The sequence below is a fragment of the Aquarana catesbeiana genome, linkage group LG09 (assembly GCF_042186555.1).
Source record: "Aquarana catesbeiana isolate 2022-GZ linkage group LG09, ASM4218655v1, whole genome shotgun sequence".
In the NCBI taxonomy this organism is placed as follows: domain Eukaryota; kingdom Metazoa; phylum Chordata; class Amphibia; order Anura; family Ranidae; genus Aquarana; species Aquarana catesbeiana.
Genome location: NC_133332.1, coordinates 317,887,579 through 317,913,510, shown reverse-complemented (window position 1 = coordinate 317,913,510; position 25,932 = coordinate 317,887,579). Strand labels below are relative to the sequence as shown.

At 45.7% G+C, this 25,932-nt stretch overlaps 1 protein-coding gene across 2 annotated transcripts in view; it reads left to right on the top strand.

The window, feature by feature from the left end:
- The window catches only part of LOC141108812 (relaxin receptor 1-like), a 155,165-nt gene that overhangs the window by 55,044 nt on the left and 74,189 nt on the right, over positions 1-25,932 (top strand). Inside the window, exon 1 of one of the 2 annotated variants that reach the window (XM_073600765.1) lies at positions 12,187-12,631. The exons of the other annotated variant lie outside the window; for it this stretch is intronic. The gene's annotated coding sequence lies outside the window, so the exon portion shown is untranslated. Of the gene's footprint in view, positions 1-12,186; positions 12,632-25,932 lie in introns of those variants that run through there. 2 annotated transcript variants of the gene reach the window in all.

Here is a 25,932-nt window from a genome sequence, read left to right as displayed (position 1 = left end):
GTTACCAGGGGCTAACGGAAAAAAGCTCCCAATCGCGACAGCTAATTGCGGCGGTCACATGCTCATAAACCCCGCCCCGCCTCCCGGCATCTGAAACCCCCTTAAAGGGGGTTAATCCCACTTACACAGTGGCAGGGTCCGGCACCGTCGCACACAACTCAATGCAAGCCATCGCCCATCCAGCAACACAAGGGGCAGGTTGATTGATTTCCATACTAGTCTCTGAAGACTTTTTAAGACTCCCGAAACGCACATTGGCATGTTTTATAAACACCTGTCCAATTTAACAGGGAGAGTTTGAAACATTCTGTCTCCAGACATTTACATTTGGTGTCTCGCGCTTTTATAATTTTCTAAGGTTTTTTTTATGATTACAGTATAGCACGCTGTCTTATATTTCATTTTCCGTGAGGTGATAAGACTCCGTTTATGTGAGATTAGGAAATAAACCGAACCAAACCAGTATGGAAAATTTACGTTTTATTGCCTATAGTATGTCTTACGAAACTCCTTGAATAGACACAGAGTTTATCCGATCGTCATGAATGCAGACAGTTTAATGGTAGTGTTGATATTTTATTAAAGATTGTAGGGGGAATCTTCATCCAATGGATCTGTCCACCTGACAGGCTGAGGGACATCTGCGATATAATATAGGACATAAGAAGACATTCTGTGCCCATCATACAAGCAGCGAAAGCGTTATACTTTTGTTTTAGTTATCTGAATGACAAATAAGAAATTAAATTGGCTTTCCTTTCTGATACAGGCCATTAATAAAGAACCTCCATTGATAAAAACTTATTTTATGAATGGATTTTTTTATCTGGAATGGTAACTTAAAAATGTATATACCATGTGTGATGGACCCCTGTACCCAAGATGAGTATTCAGTGGCGTCGGCAGGGGGGGCTGACGGTGGCCCTGGGTCTCGGGTGGGCACGGTTCTATTATTAGCCCCGAGCGCCGCCGCCGAGAGGGGACCGATCTGGCCCGAGCGTGGCCGAGTGTAATAGCAGGTCCCGCCTTCTGGTGCCTGCAGCGCCGATGGACGTCCCACTGGTCCAATGCGGGGACCGCGGGACGAGTGACGTCCATCATAGGCGCTGCAGGCTCCAGAAGGCGGGAATTACAATGTGGCTGCCGCGCCACTGTGAGATGATCCCGACCCCCCCCCCACTCGGCGCTCGGGCGGGCGGCTCTCCTCTCCTCATCATGGCTCTGGCTGCCTGGAGTCTACTCTACTGTGTGATGGGCGCGCCGCTGAGCTGCAGGAGGAGGTCACATCACCTGAAGTCTGGTCAGGTAGGTCAGTGTGTGTCAGGTAGGTCAGTGTGGGTCAGGAAGGTCAGTGTAGATCAGTGTATGTCAGGTAGGTCAGTGTATGCCAGGTAGGTCAGTGTGTGTCAGGTGGGTCAGTGTGGGTCAGGTAGGTCAGTGTGTGTCAGGTAGGTCAGTGTAGTTCAGTGTGTGTCAGGTAGGTCAGTGTATGCCAGGTAGGTCAGTGTATGCCAGGTAGGTCAGTGTGTGTCAGGTGGGTCAGTGTGGGTCAGGTAGGTCAGTGTGTGTCAGGTAGGTCAGTGTAGTTCAGTGTGTGTCAGGTAGGTCAGTGTGTGTTAGGTAGGTCAGTGTGTGTTAGGTAGGTCAGTGTGTGTTAGGTAGGTCAGTGTGGGTTAGGTAGGTCAGTGTGTGTCAGGAAGGTCAGTGTAGTTCAGTGTGTGTCAGGTAGGTCAGTGTATGCCAGGTAGGTCAGTGTGGGTCAGGTAGGTCAGTGTGTGTCAGGTAGGTCAGTGTAGTTCAGTGTGTGTCAGGTAGGTCAGTGTGTGTCAGGTAGGTCAGTGTGTGTCAGGTAGGTCAGTGTGTGTCAGGTAGGTCAGTGTGTGTTAGGTAGGTCAGTGTGGGTTAGGTAGGTCAGTGTGGGTCAGGTAGGTCAGTGTGTGTGTAAGGTAGGTCAGTGTGTGTGTAAGGTAGGTCAGTGTGTGTGTCAGGTAGGTCAGTGTAGATCAGTGTGTGTCAGGTAGGTCAGTGTAAAGCAGTGTGTGTCAGGTAGGTCAGTGTGTGTCAGGTAGGTCAGTGTAAAGCAGTGTGTGTCAGGTAGGTCAGTGTGTGTCAGGTAGGTCAGTGTAAAACAGTGTGTGTCAGGTAGGTCAGTGTGGGTCAGGTAGGTCAGTGTGGGTCAGGTAGGTCAGTGTAGGTCAGTGTGGATCAGTGTCAAGTAGGTCAGCGTGTGTCAGGTAGGTACTACTACCCCCCCCCCTCCCCCCCCCCCCCGGTGCTGGGCTCGAACTTTGGGCTGAAGCCCCCTGTTTGTTATTTTTTACCACCTAGCAACGCCCCTGGGAGTATGTCCGCCTTATAAGCCTTCTTTGCCTGGTACCAGCACGATCCAAGGTCCCTTAGCCCACCCAGTCACTTGTCCAGGCATCAGTGTAGGGTGGATAAAAGCATAAGACTGTTTATTCAAACACAGGCACCAAAAGATATACACTCAGGGGACAATCCCCCCCTTCTTTGCATAATGACACAGGGCGGTGTAAACTTTACGTTTCGTAACAAGAGACACACAGGTGTAGTCAACTTTTCAACAGTAGACCGCCTTATCAGCAGGGAGGCTGTTGGAGAAATCCCCCTCTCTGCTCAGGTCCCCTGGTCTACATGCTAGAAACCCAGAACACCTCAATGCACAGACAATGGTAGGAGACCACCAGTAGCAGACTGTCCGGCTCCTACATTGAGCAAAGAACAGAGGCCAATAGGACCAGCTCTTTCAATGAATATGCATAGTTCAGAAACCAACAAACCAGGAATAGTCTTCATATATTTCTTGAGGGATATTGTTCAGAAGCGTTACTGTCCCACGTGAAAGAGCCCCTTCATTCTTTGCAACAGAAAACACACATATAGAACCCAGGATAACCGGGGTAAAAGGAAATGCTGAGTCCGGTGTGGTTGTACAGAGCGTCTGGTTGGTGCAGACCTGACTGGGGGTTCTCGGTCACCTTGTGCCCCTAATGGACACAGGATGACTTACACATAGGAGGGGCCGGGGAAGCTGGGCGAGGAGTTCCCTGACCTCCTCTAAGGTAAGCTGGGTTCCATGGGCCCTCCACCCAAAGTGACTCCACACCATGTCATAGCTGGTAGGATGAGAGAGCGTAGTGCATTCAGTGACAAGTCACTTTGTCCTCACCTTACGTCTAAAGCCGGGCGAACACTACAGTTATTTTTCGTGCAACCCGCAAAAAAAAAAAACCTGACAGCTCTGGTCAGAGCCGCTGTACCAACCATGCGAGGTTAGTCCAGCGATCTCCCCCACTGAGCTGTTGTGCTCTGACGGGGACGTCCCCGCCCCCCCCCCCCCCTCCGCCAGAACGCTCCCATTAGCGCTCTCTGCTATTGGCTGAGAGCGCTGATCAGGAGTTGGTCGGCTGCTGGTTCTCCAACATGCACGTCAGATAGATCGCCATACACACGTGCTGTTTTTTGTTTTTTTTTGAACCGGCAAATGTCTACATTCTGCCCGTGTGTACGGGGATTAAAGTGGTTGTTAAGCCTCTTAGTGCTACAATCCCCTCTGGTATAATAAATGATTTGCCCCAGTGTATGTGTTTTTGTAAAAAATACGCCGCTATATACCTTATTTTTATAGCGGCGCTCATGTGACCACCCGCCACGGTCACGTGAGCGTCAGACATTTTGAACCGGTAAATGTCTACATTCTGCCCCTGTGTACGGGGCTTAAAGTGGTTGTTAAGCCACTTAGGGGGTTATTTACTAAAGGCAAATCCACTTTGCACTACAAGTGCACTTGGAAGTGCAGTCGCTGTGGATCTAAGAAGGGCCATGCAAGGAAAATAAAAAACAGCATTTTAGCTTGCACATGATTGGATGATAAAATCAGCAGAGCTTCCCCTCATTTCAGATCTTCCCCCTCAGATCTACAGCGATTGCACTTCCAAGTGCACTTGTAGTGCAAAGTGGATTTGCCTTTAGTAAATAACCCCCTTAGTGTTGGTGCTACAATCCCCCTCTGTTATATAAATGATTTGCCCCAGTGTATGGGTTTTGTAAAAAATGTGCCGTTACAGACCTTATTTTTATAGCGGGGCTCATGTGACCGCCTGCCTCTCTCCTCTCTCGATCTGACAGCAAAGCGAGCGGGGCTGACATCGGCCAGGAGGAGGAGAGGAGAGAGGCGGCCTGTCCCGTGAGCGCCAGGCGGCCGGTCCCGTGAGCGCCAGGCGGCACTATAAAATAAGGTCTATAGCGGCGTATCTTTTACAAAGCACATTCACTGGGGTAAGTAATTTTATTATAACAGATGGGATTCTAGCACCAACACTAAATTATGAGCAGCAAGAGGGGAGGGCCAGGAGGGATCAGAGCTGACAGGCAGTGAGGGAGGGGGGGAGAGAAGGACAGAGGAGAGCTGCGGATGACGGAGGCACGTAAACTGACCATGGTGTCAGGGCTCAGCAGCCATGATAAACCGTGGTCAGTTTACAGCCGGGAGGGCAGAACCAGGCAGGATCAGCCAAGTATTTCAGGCGATAGAAAGGGTGAAAGTCAAAGCTGGAAACCTATAGCCACAATATTCCCAATTCAAATTCCCAATATTTGAGAAAGAAAGCTAAGGAAATGCCCCCTTGGACTTTGTATTGAGTACAAAACAGTCTAAAAATAGACAATAGTATCACATTGGTAGACCTAAAGGGTCATCATACACAAATATACACAGCTATGTTCTATAGCACACGGCTGATCTCACAATAGAAGGCCAGAACCGCAAATAATTGCATAGAGAATCACAACATGTTTCGTAATCTACACTTAATTCCTTCTTCAGGGATTGGTCAGAACAGGCTGTGTAGTATGGGGTGACTACCATTAGCAAATATGGAAATAGAAGCACAACATGGTTCATGGAATTGGATCTCTCCACGGTGTCCCATCGGTCTGGATCTTGCCCAAAAGGGGGGGGGGGGGGATATACCCCTAAAGATGGATAGGGATGAATTGGAACGCCGATGGTAACCCAGGTCTTCTCATCCAACTTCAGTACCTGACCTCACAAATGGGCTCAAATGGCCACAGACACCCTCCAAAATCTTGTGGAAAGCCTTCCCAGAAGTGTAGTAGCCACAAAGAGGGGGAGACTCTGTATTATGGCCATCGTTTTGGAATGGGACGTCCAACAAACTCGTACAGTTGTGATGGGAGGAGGAATGTACTGCACAGAGCCCTGACCTTAACCCTCTTGAACACATTTGTGCTTTTCCAACCTTGTGGTAAGAGTTTGGGAAAGACCTTTTTCTGTTCTAGCATGACTTGTGTGCGAAGCCAGCTCCATATAGACATGGTTCGACCAGTTTGGTGTGGAGGAACTCGTGTAATGGCAGCTGGTGGGCATTTTTTTTGGGGGGGGAAGCGGAAAACCACCTCCCCCCAGTGGCCTGAGGCACCTCAAACCCCCCCCCACCCCCGCCCACTTGCTGTCTTAACCCATCTAGGTGGCAGGTATCGGCCAGTGGGATCGGGCATCGGGTTTGGGCATCAGCAGCGGGCATTGGGCATCTCCTCCATTCCTCCATCTCAGCGGCCGTGCCTCTCCTCCCCTCCTCCTAGGCATCCAATAGGATCGCCTGTCCTTTCAGCCAATCGGATGGGCTCCGTTCACATTCTCTGCGCCCCAAGCCCACCCTTATTTGAAGCCTATTAGTGCCTCTGGGTCTAATCAGGTGCTTAAAAAAAAAAAAACACCCCCCCCCCCCCATTGCAGTCAATGCATCCGGAGTCCTGAAAGGGGCCGGACAAATGGATGGGTGGGTGCGCCCTTAAAGTGGAAGTAAACCCTCCTATCGTTTTCAGCCAAGGAAGCCGCCATCTTGGCCTCTGTTTAATCTACAACTGCCATGATGCTGCACATGTGATCCGTTATGACACCAGCCATTGGATGGTTTGACAGTTTGGTTGAGAGCACAACCAATGTGAGTGTTACATTTCTGGCACGTGCCGGAAAGGTAACTGTTTTATGAATGGGTTTACTTCCGCTTTAATGGAGGGGCCACCCCTGAACTTGAGTGTCCTGCACAGAGCCCTGACTTCAACCCTACTTCTCACCTTTTGGAATAAATAGGAATGCCGATGGTGAGCCAGGTCTTCTCAGCACCTGACCTCACAAATGGGCACAAATGCACGTAGACAACCTCCAAAATCTTTGGAAGTCTTCCCTAAAGAGTGGAGGATGGTATAGCCACCGAGGAGACCAGCTGATATTAACGGCCTTGGTTTTAGAATGGGATGTCAAATAAGCTCATACAGGTGTGATGGTGTACTGTACCTACAGATGACCTCAAGTTTGGTGATCAGCATAGGATTTGAATGGCCGTAACGCCAATATAGATTGCAGTTAGCATCCCAGTATCTCAGTTCCCTCCTCAAACCTTGTCCAGAGTCCCAGTAATGTGCTTCATAATGTATATCTCGTGTTAAGTTGTTTGTGCATTTGGACATATTAAAACGACCTTTTCAGACGCCGCGAGTTATTGTAAGAAGTATTTACCTCCCATAATGATACCGATTTGGCGCTTCCACAGGAGAACAGGATGAAATAGGTTATATCAGTAACTCTTGGCGGCTTTGAAGATGGGTACAAAGAAGCTGTTGAGAAGTATTATTCCCTTAATTAGAGCCCAGAGAATTCGTTACACCGACAGAGGTAAAGTTAGGCACAAAGATGCTGTTAGGAAATATAAATCCCCTTAATTAGAGGCCAGGGAAAACTTTACACTAAAAGAGGCAATCGAGAGCCTACGACAAAGCAGAGGTGGCAATTAGAGAGCACGGGGAACATAGGAATTCATTAGCACGTATTCTTGTAAATTGATTGAACATATTAAAAAAGTTTTTTTTCTTTAGATTTCAACTTTTGTAACGAACACTAAGCATTCAGTAGTAGTTTATATCATATAGGTTATCAAAAGTCCTTGAAGTAAACCTGAACTCTGAAGCCTATTATGGGCAGAGTGTTAGATTTTCTTTATTGAGTCACCACCAAGTGGCTCAATAAAGTATGGGGCGCAATTTGTAGGCAGCTGACCATTACACTTGCACTATATGGCCAAATTTATTAGAATAACCCTCCAAACCCTTCCAACCTTGTGGTAAAAATCTGGGGAAGACCCTTTACTGTTTCAGCATGACTGTGCCCCTCTACACAAAGCCAGATCCATAAAGACATGGTTTGACCAGTTTGGTGTGGAGGAACTCAAGTGTCCTGTACAGAGCCCTGACCTCAACCCTACTGAACACCTTTGTGATGGATTGGAATGCCAATTGGGAGATTCGTTCCTGTTCTGGCATGACTGTGCCCCTGTGTACAAGGCCAGCTGGTTTGACCAGTTTAATGGATTGGAATGCCAATGGTAAGCCAAGTCTTCTCATCCAACATAAGTTCCTGCCCTTAAACCTACAGAACAGCATGAAAGAACTCTAGTGTCCTGCACAGAGCCCTGACCTCAACCCTACTGAACACCTTTGTGATGGATTGGAATGCCAATTGGGAGATTCGTTCCTGTTCTGGCATGACTGTGCCCCTGTGTACAAGGCCAGCTGGTTTGACCAGTTTGATGGATTGGAATGCCAATGGTAAGCCAAGTCTTCTCATCCAACATAAGTTCCTGCCCTTAAACCTACAGAACAGCATGAAAGAACTCTAGTGTCCTGCACAGAGCCCTGACCTCAACCCTACTGAACACCTTTGTGATGGATTGGAATGCCAATTGGGAGACTCGTTCCTGTTCTGGCATGACTGTGCCCCTGTGTACAAAGCCAGCTGGGTTGACCAGTTTGATGGATTGGAATGCCAATGGTGAGCCAAGTCTTCTCATTCAACATGAGCACCTGCCCTTTACCCTACAGAACACCTTTGGGATGAATTTTTCTCATCCCAAAGGTGTTCAGAAGGTTTGGGATCATATTGAGCAGGATTTGTACACAGGGGCACAGTCATGCACAATTGACATTCCAATTCATCCCAAATGTGTTCTATAGGGCTAAGGGTGAGTAGTGATGTTAGATGCGAAGACTTGGCTCACCATTGGTGTTCCAGTTCATCCCAAAGGTGTTCAGGAAGGATGAGGTCAGGGTTCTGTGCAGGACACTGGAGTTCCTCCACATAAAACTGTTCACACCATGTATTTAGCCCTCAACCCTACGGAACACCTTTGTGATGAATTGGAATGCCAATTGTGAGACTCCTTCCTGTTCTGGCATGACTGTGCCCCTGTCTACAAAGCCGTCTCCATAAAAACATGGTGTGAACAGTTTTATGTGGAGGAACTCCAGTGTCCTGCACAGAGCCCTGACCTCATCCTTACTGAACACCTTTGGGATGAAATGGAACACCAATGGTTAGCCAAGTCTTCTCATTTAACATCAGTACCCACCCTTAGCACTATAGAACACATTTGGGATGAATTGGAATGTCAATTGTGCATGACTGTGCCCCTGTGTACAAAGCCTGCTCCATAAAGACATGGTTTGACCATTTTGGTGTGGAGAGACTCGAGTGTCCTGCACAGAGCCCTGACTTCAACCCTACTGAACACCTTTGGGATGAACTGGAATGCCAATTGGGAAACTCGTTCCTGTTTTGGCATGACCGTGCCCCTGTGTAGAAAGCCAGCTGGGTTGACCAGCTTAATGGATTGGAATGCCAGTGGTGAGCCAAGTCTTCTCATTCAACATCAGCACCTGCCCTTTACCCAACAGAACAAATTTTGGGATGAGTTCTTCTCATCCCAAAGGTGTTCAGTAGGTTTGGGATCATAGAAGAACTATGCACAGAGCCCTGACCTCAACCCTATGGAACGCCTTTGAGATGAATTGGAATGCCAATTGTGAGACTCCTTCCTGTTCTGGCATGGCTGTGCCCCTGTCTACAAAGCCATCTCCTTAAAGACATGGTGTGAACAGTTTTATGTGGAGGAACTCCAGTGTCCTGCACAGAGCCCTGACCTCATCCTTATTGAACACCTTTGGGATGAACTGGAACACCAATGGTGAGCCATGTCTTCTCACTTAACATCAGTACCCACCCTTAGCCCTATAGAACACATTTGGGATGAATTGGAATGCCAATTGTGCATGACTGTGCCCCTGTGTACAAAGCCTGCTCCATAAAGACATGGTTTGATCATGTGGAGAGCCTTGAGTGTCCTGCACAGAGCCCTGACCTCAACCCTACTGAACACCTTTGGGATGGATTGGAACCAGGTCTTCTCATCCAATAGCATCAGTACCTGACCTCACAAAAGGGCACGGCTTCTCACAGACACTCTCCAAAGTCTTGAGTCAAGCCTTTCCAGAAGAGAGAAGGATGGTATAGCCACAAGGGGGGGGGGGGGGCATCTCTATATTAATGACCATGGTTTTGGAATGGAATGTCCAACAAGCTCATATAGCTGTGCTGGTCAGGTGTTCAAAAACTTCTTGTCAGAATTGTATGCTCGCGTATTTAGCTCCTCCACTGCTCTGTTCAGCTGTGAAGAAAATACCCAATATGTCTGGTTATGGAGAAGCATGTGAAAACATGCGACAGTGCTGGTGATTGGCCTAGGACTGTCACTTGGTGGCGAGGGTGAGTCCTCAGCCATGTGCAAGCTCATACTGGAGCAACTCTGAGCTTCCATAGGGCTTCCTTTTCGTGTTACAAGTGGCTTAACCATGCAGTGGGAGAAGAGGGGACAAAGAGAAGGTGAGTATGAGCTGCTGGGAGTGGGCCTCAAAGAGAACTTGTTGCTATGTCCTGCATGGGTTCTTGCACTCAGCAAACTGCAACAGAAAAAAAATGCATTGAGCAGGGTCTCTTCTTGAGAATTATGTAATGCCGGAGTCTTCAATTTACAACATTGGTGTATCACCATCAGATGAAGAATGAAATCACCCTGGTATCCCCTAATTCTCTCCCTTTACAGTAAAACCAAGGTTTTACTGTAATTAACTTTTTAGAACAGTTCCAACCAAAGAAGTTAGGGGCTACACAAAGCAATGCCAATCGCATGAAGCAATATGCAATCACTAGCACAGTCAGAGAGCTGTGAGGGATGAAATCAAAACATATATACAGTAAAACCTTGGTTTGAGAGCATTTTGCAAGACGAGCAAAATTTTTAAATAAATTTTGACTTGATATACAAGCGATGTCTTGATATACAAGTAGCGTCACATCACAACTGAGTATAAGAGAGAATGTGGTTACATTTAATGAAAGTACAACATTTAGAAACATATTGCTATGCTAGAGAAGAGAGGCTTCGAGGCAACTTGAAGGCAATTTCGAGGCAACTTGAGGCAACTTGAAGGCAGCTTGAGGCAACTTGAAGGCAGCTTGAGGCAACTTGAAGGCAACTTTGAGGCAACTTGAAGGCAACTTTGAGGCAACTTGAAGGCAACTTTGAGGCAACTTTGAGGCAACTTGAAGGCAACTTGGAGGCAACTTGGAGACAACTTGAGGCAACTTGGAGACAACTTGAGGCAACTTGGAGGCAACTTTGAGGCAACTTGAGGCAACTTTGAGGCAACTTGAAGGCGACTTGAAGGCAACTTGAGGCAACTTGGAGGCAACTTCATGGAATTCCTTGGTGATCTTCCTGTAATGTCGGATCCAAATCGCATCAATTAAGATAAGGCTTCGACTTGGAGGCAACTTCCATTGAAATCTATGGGTACAAATCGGGTAGAAGTCGCCTTGAAGGAACCTTTTCTGAAGTCGGAGCGACTTCAGTAGTGTACATTAATAGTGCCAGTTCACACTACAGCGACCTGAAAGTCGGAACAACTTTGCCAGGCAACTTTCAGGCAACTTCAAGACAACTTTGGGCAACTTGAAGGCAACTTCGAGGCAACTTGAAGGCAATTTCGAGGCAATCTCGAGGCAACTTGAAGGCAACTTGAAGGCAACTTGAAGGCAACTTGAAGGAAACTGTGAGGCAACTGTGGCAACTGTGAGGCAACTGTGGCAACTGTGAGGCAACTGTGGCAACTGTGAGGCAACTGTGGCAACTGTGAGGCAACTGTGAGGCAACTGTGGCAACTGTGAGGCAACTGTGAGGCAACTGTGGCAACTGTGAGGCAACTGTGGCAACTGTGAGGCAACTGTGAGGCAACTGTGAGGCAACTGTGAGGCAACTTTGAGGCAACTTGAAGGCAACTTGGAGGCAACTTGAAGGCAACTTGGAGGCAACTTGAAGGCAACTTGAAGGCAACTTGAAGGCAACTTGAAGGCAACTTGAAGGCAACTTCGAGGCAACTTCAAGGCAACTTCATGGAATTCCTTGGTGATCTTCCTGTAATGTCGGATCCAAATCACATCAATTAAGATAAGGCTCCGACTTGGAGGCAACTTCCATTGAAATCTATGGGTACAAGTCGGCTAGAAGTCGCCTTGAAGGAACCTTTTCTGAAGTCGGAGCGACTTCAGTAGTGTCTATTAAGACGCTCCCATTCACTGTCATGTGAATCTCTTTCTGGGGCGACTTGGGGCGACTTGAGGGGCGACAAGTCGGATCCCAAGTCGTCCCAGTGTGAACCGAGCCTAAAGACAGCTCTCATTCACTTCAATGGAATTTCTTATGTCCAGCGACTTGGGGCGACTTGAGGTCTGACAAGTCTGATCCCAAGTCGCTGTAGTGTGAACCGGCACTCATACTCTGTAGCTCCTGCTGGATTTTGCTTCTAATCCCCTTGTGGAGGCTTCCATTTGTGGATGGACATTTTATGGTTACATAACCTGGTCACATCGCTATAATCTTTTTATATGGACTATAAACCTGAAGGACTTATGAATCATCTGAGTTTTCATTATTTCTTATGGGGAAATTCGCTTTGATATACGAGTGCTTTGGATTACAAGCATGTTTCTGGAACGAATTATGCTCGCAATCCAAGGTTTTACTGTGTATACGAATAAGCAGCTTAATCTTCATGTGTTGGATGAAGATAACCAGTCATGGTTGGAACGGATATACACACTGATTTACCATCATACCACCTTTTTATGAAGTAGGCATGTTTTCACAAATTGCCACTTTAAAGTCACGGGAGTCCAGTAATACCGGAATTAAGACACGCGTGATGGAACCCAACCCCCCCCCCCTGCGCGCCCATCTCACATTGTATTTTTCACCTGTAATCCGCTGTCAGGGGACGGTAATGAAGATTAGCTGTGGATCTCATTCAAAGATGCGGAATAAGAAGGGATGGCGGACGAACGGTGACAGCAATAGATATTGATATGAAGAGATGTCAGTTTCCTCTCCATTCAGCTAATATAAAATGAACGGCCTCGTCTATATTTTCTGCTCGGGATGCGTCCCTGCGGACAATAAAGCCGTTCTGATAAACAGTCCGCGGTGCGAAGATTACTAAGCGGGGGGATTTGTGGCGTAGATGATACAATGAATAATGCATTGTACAGATGATTAGATACGGGGGAAAAAAAAACGCAATAGGCTGCAGAATTGCTACAGCTGCTATCGGCGGACTGATCCCTCATCGAATATATGAGGAGACCGGAGACCTTTCCCAGGAAAATAAGATGAGGGAGTAAAGCGGAACTCAGGAAAACGAGGTAAAGCGGAACTCGGAAAAACGAGGGCGCCAGTACAAAAGCGATGGAGGGGGGGGGGGGGGGGGGGGTTATTTACTAAAGGCAAATAGACGGTGCACTTTGCAAGTGCAGTTGCTCCAGAGCTTATTAAATGAGGGGAAGCTCTGCTGACTTTCGTTTATCCAATCATGCAGTCGCGGCTGGTGGGTTCTTCTTTTTGGGGGGCGGCAAACAAACTACCCCCCCCAGGCGGCGCAGCACTAACAGCACCCCCCCCCCCCAGCACTTACCCGCTCTTGTGTCATTGTGTTTTTAGGGCCCTTTCACACCGTCTGCACACTAAACCAAGGCAGCTCTCAGTTATGGCTGAAGTTCTGTAAATACAGAACTCTGTGTGTGATTGGCCACAGCTGACTTCTCCCAAAGTCATCGTATGAAATTGGCTGACAAATTAACACGTGCGCACGCCCCAAACCCCCCCCCCCTCAAACGATAGACTGCTATGTACAGTAACGTTGCCTGGCCTGGCACTGCCTCGCTCGCAGTACAACTACCGTGGCCAGGCGCCAAGTGGTTAACAATGACCTAAACCCAGGAACAGAAGAATGCGATATATTGCGGCTTAACAGTCCCTAGATATGGTGGTTGCTTTAGTTTACTTTTTTCAGAAGAAAATCCTTTTCTCTCATTGTAAAGGCCGTTTCGCATACGAAGATAACCTTACAACTTGCATCCCGTGGAATACTATCTGGTAGTGTGGACAGGGCTGTCTTAATGCGTGGGCACTGCCCAGGGGCCCCGGGTCCATGGGGGGGCCCCATGCCAATCTTGCATTACATCATACTTGCCAACTGTCCCGGATCTGCTGGGATAGTCATGCTTTTTACTAAGCTTTCTTGGGATGGCCAGCGTCCCGGGAACCTGTACTTTACCCCCCCACCCCGATCCCAGTATCTTGCCCTCCTGATCCCCACCCTCTACTTTGCCCTTCTGTCTCCACCCCCCCCCTGTACTGGGCCCTTTGCGTTAAATTAGTCTTTGATTTATGGCATGTTTTCGATTTTTATAGAAAGTGCTCATAAATAAATGTTTGACTATTTTTATACTTTAATTCTTGAGAGTAGACGCGTACATTTGGGCCATGCTGGTAGGGGCCCCAGTGCCTTTGTACTTTGCCCAGGGGCCCATGATGCTATTAAGATGGCTCTGAGTGTGGAGGGGAAAAATAAGCCTATTAGCAAGAGTGGTGTAAAAAAACAGATAAGGATCCCGCTGGTCACTCATTAGTTCTAATAGTGAGACGAGAACTGTCATCCTGCTCCCCCTCCCCCCTTATATCTGTGTCCTTGGCTTTTTACAAAATTGTTCAGCGGACCGGACTCGCGGGTAAACAGCAAAAAAAATCTGCAAATCGAACGGCAAGCGGGTTCAGAAAGCATCGTAGGAAAGAAAAACAACATCGCCTTTTCCAATAAAAGCTTTCATGGCGGACAGATAAGATAGCAGGTAAATAGCTGTTAAAGTTCAATTTATAGTACATGCCTGGGTGACGGATTTCTTGGCTACTCTTTATTTTTTGGGGTTTTTATCCTGTTTTTTTTTTTTTTTTCATGACTCCTCACTCTTGCTCACCAAAAGTTTTGAAGTTTCTGGATCTGTACACCTACGCTGTATGGCCAAGAGTCTCTGGACATCTAGTCATCCCACCTAATGTGAGGTTGTAGGACATCCCTGTTATGTTTTTTTTTTTTTTTAGGTACCAGTTGGTTTGCACCAGAGCTCCTGATGATGGAGATGAGCTGGGAAAACCCTAGTGGTCCCAGTTTTCTTTTGCCATAAATTGGCACCAGGTCGGGAACCCTCAAGATTTCCCCACTTAGGGTAGTGGCTAAAACAGGTTAAGGTGTGAAATCAAGAGAGTAGTCATGTCGGGCAGAGTCTTGGCAGGCAAGAGTGAAGTCAGATCCAGGCAGGGTTGGAGTGAGGGCGCAGGCGAGAGTAGTCAGGTCAATCCAGATTGGCAGCAGACCGGCAACTAACAGGCAAGTATTGAAGCACTTCAGCTCTGGGGGTAGTGATAAGACGCAGCACCAGCCATTTCACATGCTGGAGACTTCTGTTTAGAGGTCGGGCCCAGGGTTGTTTCAGGGAAATATGCAAGTCCTGGAAGAAGTGGAGGTTTTGGAATACTGGAAGTCCTGGCAGGGATCATGTAAGTACTGGAGGCCCTGGAAGGAATTCTGTGAGTACTGTACCAATGCTGTTTCCAAAACCATTGCCATTAATATGGAGTTGTTCCTTCCACTCTTATGGAAAGGCCATTAGAGTTCGGAAAAAATGGATTCCTCAAGTTGGGATTTTAAAGGGCCCACAGTAACAGTAATCGTAAAAAATTACAAATTTATTGATTATATATATATATATATATATATATATATATATATATATATATAAGAAAAAATGTCTATCATCATAAATTTAAGCTACAGCTTTGGAAGTTTCAAGTCCTTTTAGTCCCTTAGTCCCTGAAGAAGATCTACACTGTTTTTGAAACGCGTTGGACACTCTGTCGGTTGACAACTTTCAGGCTTCCCTTTCAGCTGGCTTTACATCTGTCCCCAGCAATATGTGTTTGTTTTTATCATCCTTGAATTTTTTGTTATTTATGTCATTTGTTTATATGTATGTATATGTATGTATGTATGTATGTGTGTATATATATATATATATATATATATATATAATCTCATTTGTAATTTTTTGGATTACTGTTTGTGGTCCGTTTTAAAATCCTAACTTGAGGAACCCATTTTTTACTATACGTATCAGGGATGTGGTCCACAAACAGCATAGTCAGGCAGCTGTGGCAAACTTTCTTTCGGCCATTAGAGTTCATCCACCCATCACACCTCCTATGAGCTTGCTGGACATCCCATTCCAAAACTGTGGCCAACAATATGGAGTTGCCCTTTATAAAGGTCTCCTCTCTTCTGGGAAGACTTTCCAGAGGATTTTGGAGGGTGTCTGTGGGAATTCATGCCCATTTGTGAGGTCAGGTTCCTGGCTCACGAAGGCGAGAGTAACTTGGTTTCAGGGTCATGTAAGATATACTTTTGATTTAAATGACAATACCATGGGTCCTTCCTTGAGCTTTGTTGGATGAGAAGACCTGGCTCATTAAGGCGAAAGTAACTTGGTTTCAGGGTCATGTAAGATATACTTTCATTTAAATGACAATACCATGGGTCGTTCCTTGAGCTTTGTTGGATGAGAAGACCTGGCTCACGAAGGTGAGAGTAACTTGGTTTCAAGGTCATGTAAGATATACTTTCATTTAAATGACAATACCATGGGTCCTTCCTTGACCTTTGTCCATCTATAACTATATTTATTTGATAGCGGTATCATTTTGTCTTTAACCAGGATACATACTAATTACTTTCCCTATTTTATGTCTGAATGATGTCTATTAAAGTGGATGTTCACCCTAGAATCACTTTATGAACTTAAAATTGCCTTACTGTACACCATATGTACCTTGATAAATGCGGAGCACCATGCTGTTGTCCAGCAATTTGCCGGAGGTTGAGGAACTCTCAGGATTTGGTACAAGGGCAGAAAAATGATTACATTGTCTTTGTTCCTTATGTCGAGTCCTGAGAGTGGCTCAACCCAAGTGAATTTTTTATGTTTCAACATATAGTATGTGTGGAGCACCTAGGCATTTTTCTATGTGACACGTGCTAGAACCAACACTTGACTTTTTTGTATTTTATAAGATTCTTCATATTTACACTTGGGTAGAAATACTTGCAAGAGGGCTGTATCAAAAATAATACAAAGGTGGGCACAACTTTTCTTTTTCTTTTTTTTTTATTAACTTGCATAGGTAGTTGAAATGTTGCATGTTGGTAGAGTTGCTCTTCCTCTATAGTAACTTTTCTTCTTTCTTCTTCCTCCTTCTTCTTCGTTCATTCTTCTTCTTTCTTCACCTTCTTCCTGCTTCTTCTTCGTTCTTCTGTTTCTTCTTCTTTCTTCGCCTTCTTCTTCTTTGTTCTTCTTTCTTCTTCCTTCTTCTTCTTCATTCTTCTTCTTTTTTCCCCTTCCTCTTTCTTTTTTCCCCTTCCTCTTTCTTTTTTCCCCTTCCTCTTTCTTTTTTCCCCTTCCTCTTTCTTTTTTCCTCTTCTTTCTTCTGTAAATACTGAATTCCAAGCAGAAGCAAAGTGCCATCATTGAATTCTTGACAAAGAAGGGGGGCAGGCTGTCCTACATCCACAGAAGGCTACAGAATGTTTATGGAGATAACACATTAACAAGAGTAATGTGCGCAGATGGAAACCACCATTGAAGACCAACCACTCAGTGGAAGACCATCAATGTTGGACAGTCTTCACCCCTCCTTCGTCAGGAACTTAATGACAGCATGTTGCTGCTTCTGCTTGGAATCCATTATTTACCTCTAATGAAAAAGAAGAGGATTTACCATAGAGGAAGAGTTTACTCTACCAACTAGTGAAATTTGAACAACCTTTAAATACAGCCCTCGTATTTGAACTTGGAATGTTTCCTCCTCCACTGCTCACCAAAATATGTAGGGAAAGCTAGTAGTAGTTACATTCAACTGGACTTTGGAGCCCTTTCATAGCTTCTTCCAGCCACCTCTTTTGGTTCCGGTAAGTGTTATTGAAGGTTTCTCATGTATCCAGGTCACGGTATATTTAGTAGTAGTTGGCCACATTCATCTGGACTTTTTTTTAATGGTGAAGACATTTTGTAGCTTCTCTGAGCCACTTCCTCAGTTTTAATGAGGGTCAGGAATGTTTTGTTGGGAATGTTTTTGTGGAAGTGCTATGGACTAGTTTTGTATACTAATTGTTTCCTGCCATATCTCAGTAAGCTAAAGGGGGGAAAAGGACTCTTAGGAATGTTGTAGAATCAGCACACGATTTGTGAGGCAACTCAAGAGTGGCTCATAAATCTTTTGGCCTTCACTTACTGAGTCAAAATCGGCAAAAATTAGACTTTTATGTTGTGTTTTTGCAAGTCCGAGTCAACAGATATTGTCTAAAGCTGGATTCCAAGGAAATGACTAAATTTCCAGATGAAATACTTCTATTTCTACAAGAAAGCTGCAGTTTGTGCAACCGATTTGAGATTGCGTACAACTAGGTGTTAATGGGGACTGGTTCAGATTGAGCGTTTTTAGGAGAAAGGTGGCGTGACTCTGAATGGGGCCACTAGATCGGGCCTGAAGGGCAAAGTACATATACTGTAGGCAGCACGTAGTACAACATGGGTTACATTTGCAGCATATTCATTACACTTCAGTCCATCAACAGAATGGTAGAAGAAAATGGAGAAGAGAAAGGAGAGTAATCAAAGTGAAGGATTGGGGGGGTGGGAGGAACCAACCAAGGGGGTTGGCACGAGACCTAGGTGCTAAGGTATTGTGGGGGCTTTTGTTACAATTCCAATCAGCAGTCAAAACTACAGGGGAGAGAAGTTGAGATCCATGGTTCCCAGACTCTACGCAATTTAGACACAGTGCCCTGGAGCCTAGCAGGTAAATTTGCTATTTTTCAGTGTTTTATCCTTTGTTGCGCCTGGGTGCTTGTGATCTTCAGCTGCCATTTTGCAGCCACTCCTGTCTAGATGCCCTCCAGCGATGGTTTGCCTGGCATTTCTCGGGGCGGGTTTCCTGATGGGTGACAACAATGGGTCACACTTGTGTATTGTGTGCTGAAATGGCCACTTGTAGTCTTCCATTGGAAGCCCATGTGACAGGGTGACAACCCAGGAAGGACAGCTGGGAGACACAGACAGAGCGCTGTCACCCTATAACAGGAAGTGCCTGAACAAGGACCTTCATGGCAGGATGACCGGGGATTATTTGAATGAAAGCTACAGATTTGAAAAATTAAGATCTTTTTGAAATGACCTTAATATGTTAACCTTATGTTATGGTGGTTAATTATCCTGACTGGGCCGTCATATGACGTCCAGCAGGATAAGCCGATCACGTGCTTCCTCGAAGGTGCGTGGCGAACGATCTAGGTTAAAAGCCCATATCGTATGATCTTTACCATGTGATCAGCTGTGTCCAATCACAGTTGATCACATCGTAACCAGGAAGTGGCGGTTATTGGCTTTTCCTCTATTCACGCTGATAGGGAGCAAGTAGAGGATAGCCGACAAGCGGCTCTCCCGATTGGGGGGTGGGGTCTGCCCTGATAATCACATTGATTAACAGTGCAGACCCATCAGCGGTGCCCACCTAGAGTGCCAATCCATGACCACCTGGGATGCCAATCAGTGCCCAATCAGTAATGCCTGTCAGTGCCTCCTCCATAGCTCCCAACTGTCCCTGATTTGGAGCAATGTCCCTCTGTCCCTCTTTCCTCCTCATTTGTCCCTCATTTTGGTCTGATCCCTATAGTTGTATATAAAATGCACTTTTTATCTTTCAAAAAGTGTTTCCCAGTGCTAAACCTTTCATCCAAATTCTAAATTGCTGCATTTTGTAAATTTTAAAGGCCAATATAACGGAATAGTAGTGGTAAAAAAAAATCCGGCCAATCAGAAGCAGGTCCGAGATCCGTTTTCCGACTGGCCGAAAAGAGAAGAGTCCCAAACTGGCCGCCGAGGAGGAGGTGAGGAAACGGAAGCCGCCGATGCCTGTGAAGAGCAGGGGAAAGGAGAGCCGTCACCACCAAGGAGCAAAGGAAGCCACCAGTGAAGCGCTGCATAGATGGGGTAAGTGCACCTGACCCACCCGCCGACTGACCACTGTGGGGCGGGGGGGTGGTACTGTTTGCCGCCCCCCAAAAAAAAATTACCACCGGCCGCCACTGGTGTGGGGCAACAGACTGACTGGAGGAAGAGAGAGATCTGTGAACCTGATTAGCAGGAACACAAGATCTCTCTCTCTTCCTCTGTGACAGAACGACGGTCTGCCTTATTTACCCCCTGATTGGCTCCTGCTGTGTCCAATCACATCGGGGAGGCGCGGGCGCGGCTCCGGCAGCACACACACGCGCGCGCCCCCCAGAGCCGACAACAGGAATCGCGTACAGGTACGTGATTTTACCATTAAGGGCCGTCCAGCTGCAGTTAATGTACGTGGGGGGGGCGGTCCTTAAGTTTTTAAAGTGTGAGAGCGCTGAAAACTGGCCTGGGCAGGAAAGGGGGGTGGAAGTGCCCGGTATTAAAATGGTTAAAGTGTGTAGCGATTATACTGGTTGGGCTTGCTTTAGTCTTTGAATGTCTCGCTAAATTCTCCCCTATTCAGAAAACATTTTAACAGAACTGTGCCTTTGTGCTGTCATTGCGCTCCATTTCCATATCTACCATCCAATTATTTTCCACTCGGTGAACTGCTGAATATCTTCTATTTATAACTGAATTTATGGGAGGTCAGCCGAGTCCTCACACTGTGTTAGAACAATACTTTGTTTTGCATAGTTTGGAACATGTTGCTTGCGCGCACTGAAATTAAAATGATACATCGACCATGATTATTATGCATCACCCACAAAAAGGAGATAAAAGACTTCCTCTTTTTATGAAACTATTCATTCCCTGAGATGAAAACATAAGATTAAATCGTTTGCCAATCAATAAATGTTTGAGAGTTCATGCCAGAACACGAGAGGAGGTCATGGTAAAGGTCTACAAAACTGTATGGAGAATCCGAGACCAACACAAAGTAGTTCAGTCACTGTGTGGCGTTTTTTTATGGCACAAAACTGTTTCCCATTTGGCCAAAGGAGCATTTAGGTGGTCAGGTACTGATGTTACTTGGCTCACCATCGACAATCCAAATTCATTCCAAAAAGGCGTTCAGTAGGGTTTGAGGTCTGGGCTCTGTGCAGGATAATTGAGTTTTTCTATACCCATCACATATATATACTGTATGAGCTTGTTGGACATCTAATTCTAAAATTATGGCCATTAATATGGAGCTGGCCCCCTTTTGTGACCATACCATCCTCCGCTCTTCTGAGGAGCCTTTCCACAAGATTTTGGAGGATGTCTGTGGGAATTTGTCCCGTTTTGTGAGGTCAAGTACTGATGTTGGATGAGAAGACTTGGCTCAGAATCGGCGTTCTAATTCATCCCAAAGGTGTTCAGTAGGGATGAGGTCAGGGCTCTGAGCAGGACACTTGAGTTCCTCCACACCAAACTGGTCAAACCATGTTTTTATGAAGTTGTCTCTACTCCTCTGGAAAAGGAAGGACTTCCTACAAAACCTTGGATTGTGTTTGTGGAGATTTGTGCCTATTCGGCCAAAGGAGCTTTGGTGAGGTCAGGTATTGACATTGGGTGAGAAGACTTGGCTTACAACCCATTTCATCCCAAAGGTGTTCAGTAGGGATGAGGTCAGGGCTCTGAGCAGGACACTCGAGTTCCTCCACACCAAACTGGTCATACCAAATCTTCATAGAGCTGGTGACACTCTTCTGAGAAGACTTTATACACAATTTTGGAGTGTGTCTGTGGAATGTTTGTGCTTCTTCAGCCAAAGGAGCATTTATGAGGTCAGGTACTGACTTGGCTCACTATCAGCATCCCAATCCACCTCAAAGGTGTTCAGTAGGGTTGAGGTCAGGGCTCAGTGCAGGACGTTTGAGTTTGACTACACCAAACTGGTCAAACCATGTTTTTACGAAGTTGTCTCCACTCCTCTGGAAATGGAAGGACTTCCTACAAAACTTTGGATTGTGTTTGTGGGAATTTGTGCCCATTCGGCCAAAGGAGCATTGGTGAGGTCAGGTATTGACGTTGGATGAGAAGACTTGGCTTACAACCCATTTCATTCCAAAGGTGTTCAGTAGGGATGAGGTCAGGGCTCTGAGCAGAACACACCAGCTTGATCAAACTAAATATTCATGGAGCTAGTGCTACTCTTTTGAGAAGGCTTTCTACTAAAATATGGAGTGTGTCTGTGTCTCTGTCTGAATATTTGTGCTCCTTCAGCCAAAGGAGCATTTATGATGTCCTCCAGGCACTGAGTTATCTTTCTATCGGCATCCCAGTCCATCTCAAAGGTGTTCAGTAGGGTTGAGGTCAGGGCTCAGTTCAGGACACTCAAGTTCCTTCACACCAAACTGGTCAAACCATGTCTATATGAAGTTGTCTCCACTCCTCTGGAAATGGAAGGACTTCCTACAAAACTTTAGATTGTGTTTGTGGAAATTTGTGCCCATTCAGCCAAAGGAGCATTGGTGAGGTCAGGAATTTCTACTGGACAAGAAGACTTGGCTCACAACCCATTTCATCCCAAAGGCATTTAGTAGGGTTGAAGTCATGGCTTTTAGGGGAACCCATAAGGGGACTTCAGTTTAATCACTTGGATGAGCATATTTTTGTTTTGTTTTATGCTGTGGACTTGCTGAAGAAAAAGTCCTTCTGCACCGAAGTGCGTTTTTTTTTTTTTTTTTTTTTTTTTTACTGATCTATATATTTGGAATTCTTTCCCCGGACAGATACTTATTCAGGAGGATGTGGTGGTATGTATGTGCAATGTAGCGTTAGCACGAGTCGGAGAAGAAATGTGAATACTTTCAAGTGTGCCTTTTTTTTATAGAATATTCACATATTTATTGTATTTTTGCTGAATACTTTGAGATTTGTAAGGCTGGTTCTGTTATTCACATTGATACAAAAATAAAGCGAAGCGAAATAAATCAAGAGTTACTGCCGGCCGGCTGTGAAAGCAAAGACATCTTGAAGAGGCTTGTTTTGGACTCTGCTTTGTGTTACCAGTACTCTTACCATCTGCATTCCGGAGGCTCACAGTGGGGGACTCGGGGGGCCTCTGTGGAGTCTTTCAGTGATGGGAATGAAGATCTGCTTATCTGTAGGAACAGGTCTTCCAAAGCAGATAGGAAATGTGAGTGTTTTGGACATATTGATGCTCATTTAACATCAGAGAGTTATCTCCATATGTACAATTAGGGAAGTCACCATAAGATCACTACCATGCATGCGTGCAACCCACTATTCCATCTTGTTTCCCGTCATCACATTGTTGGATTCAGGTCTATTGATCCTGTTTTCTGGCGGAAAAGTTCTAAAATTTGCACTTTTAAGATGTATAGCAATTTACCAATTCCATAGCTATCGATCTTCTGCTTGAAAACCAACCAGTCTACATACAACTTCCATTTAAAAGAGTGGACCGCCGATGCTATCTAGATAGGTTTTTTTAGGTGCCTCAGGCACACTCCGAACTGCCATCATGAATCTGGCGTTTCCATGCCAAACAACCATATGGAGCTTTATAAATGCATTCATGTGTCCATTTAGACGTTCGTGACGTAGAGCAGCCAGAGATAGTAAATCAGGGCCATTGATTTCACACCACCATGCTATGTCCTTGGCAATCTTCCTGATGAGGCGTGCGCTGATTGTCTGGTGAAACGCATAGACATCATGACGTCATCGTGCCTGGAAGCCATTGCCAGGCCACTGCTTCTCCATCCAAATTTTGGACAGAGATAGTAAATCAGGGTCATTGATTTCACACCACCATGCTATGTCCAAAAATCTCCTTGGCATTCTTCCTGATGAAGCCTGTGCTGATTGGCGGGTGAAACACGTAGACGTTTTGTTCGTCAACATGTCTGGAAGCCGTTGCTAGGTCACTGCTTCTCCATTCAAATTTTTGCTATAGATAGTAAATCAGGGTCATTGATTTTACACCACAATTCTATGTCAAAAAATGTCCTTTGCATTCATCCTGATGAAGCCTGTGCTGATTGTCGGGTGAAAGGCATAGACGTTATGACATCATTGTGCCTGAAAGCCGTTGCTCGCCACTGCTTCTCTATCCAAATTTTTGACAAAGAATCCGAGCCATTGATTTCACACCACCATACTATGTCTAAAAATGTCCTTGGCATTCTTCCTGATAAAGCCTGTGCTGATTGGCAGGTGAAACACATAGACGTTTTGTTCCTCATCGTGCCTGGAAGTCGTTGACGGCCACCGCTTCTCCATCCAAATTTTTGACAGAGATAGTAAATCGGGGTCATTGATTTCACACCACCATGCTATGTCCAAAAATGTCCTTGGCATTCTTCCTGATGAAGCCTGCGCTGATTGGCGGGTGAAACACGTAGACGTTTTGTTCGTCATCGTGCTTGGAAGCCATTGCCAGGCCACTTCTTTCCCAATCCAAATTTTTGACAGAGAATCAGGGCCATTGATTTCACACCACCATACTATGGCTAAAAATATCCTTGGCATTCTTCCTGAGAAAGCCTGCGCTGATTGGCAGGCCAAAACAAGTAGACGTTTTGACGTCATCGTGCCTGGAAGCCGTTTCCAGCCCCTCCGCTTCTCCATCCATGCAGGCTGGAGCGTTACATCAATGATGGGATCTTTCTGATTGCTTCCCGGGTGGTGAATCTAGGGGGACGTTCAAGCTCGTGTGGCTACAGGTGGAAGCAACGGGTAGTTTCGGCAAACTGAGCTGTTTTCACGTTGCCCCCCCCCCCCCTGCTCGCCGTTGTTGATGGAGTGGTGAGACTTGCTGCGCACAGCCTTTTGTGCAGTTGAATAAACAGTGTGATTCTAACTGCGTAAATTATGCAGTGTGTGCTGTGGATTCCAGCACCTTCCTACTGCCACTAATGAGCTACTTCCTATTCTTTGCTGTACGCAGAGACTATCCGGCTTGGCTTCGCCTCTCTTGCCTCTGTCGCCACTATTGCTTCAATTACTCATTAGGAGTGACTGCTTGAATGGATGGATGCCATGAAGATTGTTTACGATTTATAGTTCCAAACACGGAGTTTATTATGGATGTAACCTTTTGCGGTATGGATCAATTCGAACTCAAGGATCCTTGGCCTATATTGCTCCACTTCTATTACTATAGCATTGGATTGGTTTAGACTAGAGATGTAAAATTTCTGGAAATTTTTAAGCCATGGGAAAAAAAGCTGTGTTTTGTGTTTTTTCATTTTTTCCAGAAAAAAATAATAAATTGAAAAAAATAAATACAAACTCAGTGTGGAGAAGTTTTAAAAATTGAAAGTCCTTTTGTTACACTAGAGAAGGTGAAATGTACACCTACAGTGGAGATGGAAAGTATTCAGACCCCCATAAATTTCTCACTCTTTGTTATATTACAGCCATTTGCTAAAGTCATTTAAGTTCATTTTTTTCCTCATTAATATACACACAGCACCCCATATTGTACACAAAGAACCCCATATTGTACACAAAGAGCCCCATATTGTACACACAGCCCCCCATATTGTACACAAAGAACCCCATATTGTACACACAGCACCCCATATTGTACACACAGCACCTCATATTGTACACACAGCACCCCATATTGTACACACAGCACCCCATATTGTACACACAGCCCCCCATATTGTACACACAGCACCCCATATTATACACACAGCACCCCATATTGTACACACAGCACCCCATATTGTACACACAGCCCCCCATATTGTACACACAGCACCCCATATTGTACACACAGCCCCCCATATTGTACACACAGCCCCCCATATTGTACACACAGCCCCCCATATTGTACACACAGCACCTCATATTGTACACACAGCACCCCATATTGACAGAAAAAGACAGAATTGTTGACATTTTTGCAGATTTATTAAAAAAGAAAAACTGAAATATCACATGGTCCTAAGTATTCAGACCCTTTGCTGTGACACTCATATATATAACTCAGGTGCTGTCCATTTCTTCTGATCATCCTTGAGATGGTTCTACACCTTCATTTGAGTCCAGCTGTGTTTGATTATACTGATTGGATTTGATTAGGAAAGCCACACACCTGTCTATATAAGACCTTACAGCTCACAGTGCATGTCAGAGCAAATGAGAATCATGAGGTCAAAGGAACTGCCTGAAGAGCTCAGAGACAGAATTGTGGCAAGGCACAGATCTGGCCAAGGTTACAAAAAACATTTCTGCTGCACTTAAGGTTCCTAAGAGCACAGTGGCCTCCATAATCCTTAAATGGAAGACGTTTGGGACGACCAGAACCCTTCCTAGAGCTGGCCGTCCGACCAAACTGAGCTATCAGGGGAGAAGAGCCTTGGTGAGAGAGGTAAAGAAGAACCCAAAGATCACTGTGGCTGAGCTCCAGAGATGCAGTCAGGAGACGGGAAGAAGTTGTAGAAAGTCAACCATCACTGCAGCCCTCCACCAGTCGGGGCTTTATGGCAGAGTGGCCCGACGGAAGCCTCTCCTCAGTGCAAGACACATGAAAGCCCGCATGGAGTTTGCTAAAAAAACACCTGAAGGACTTCAAGATGGTGAGAAATAAG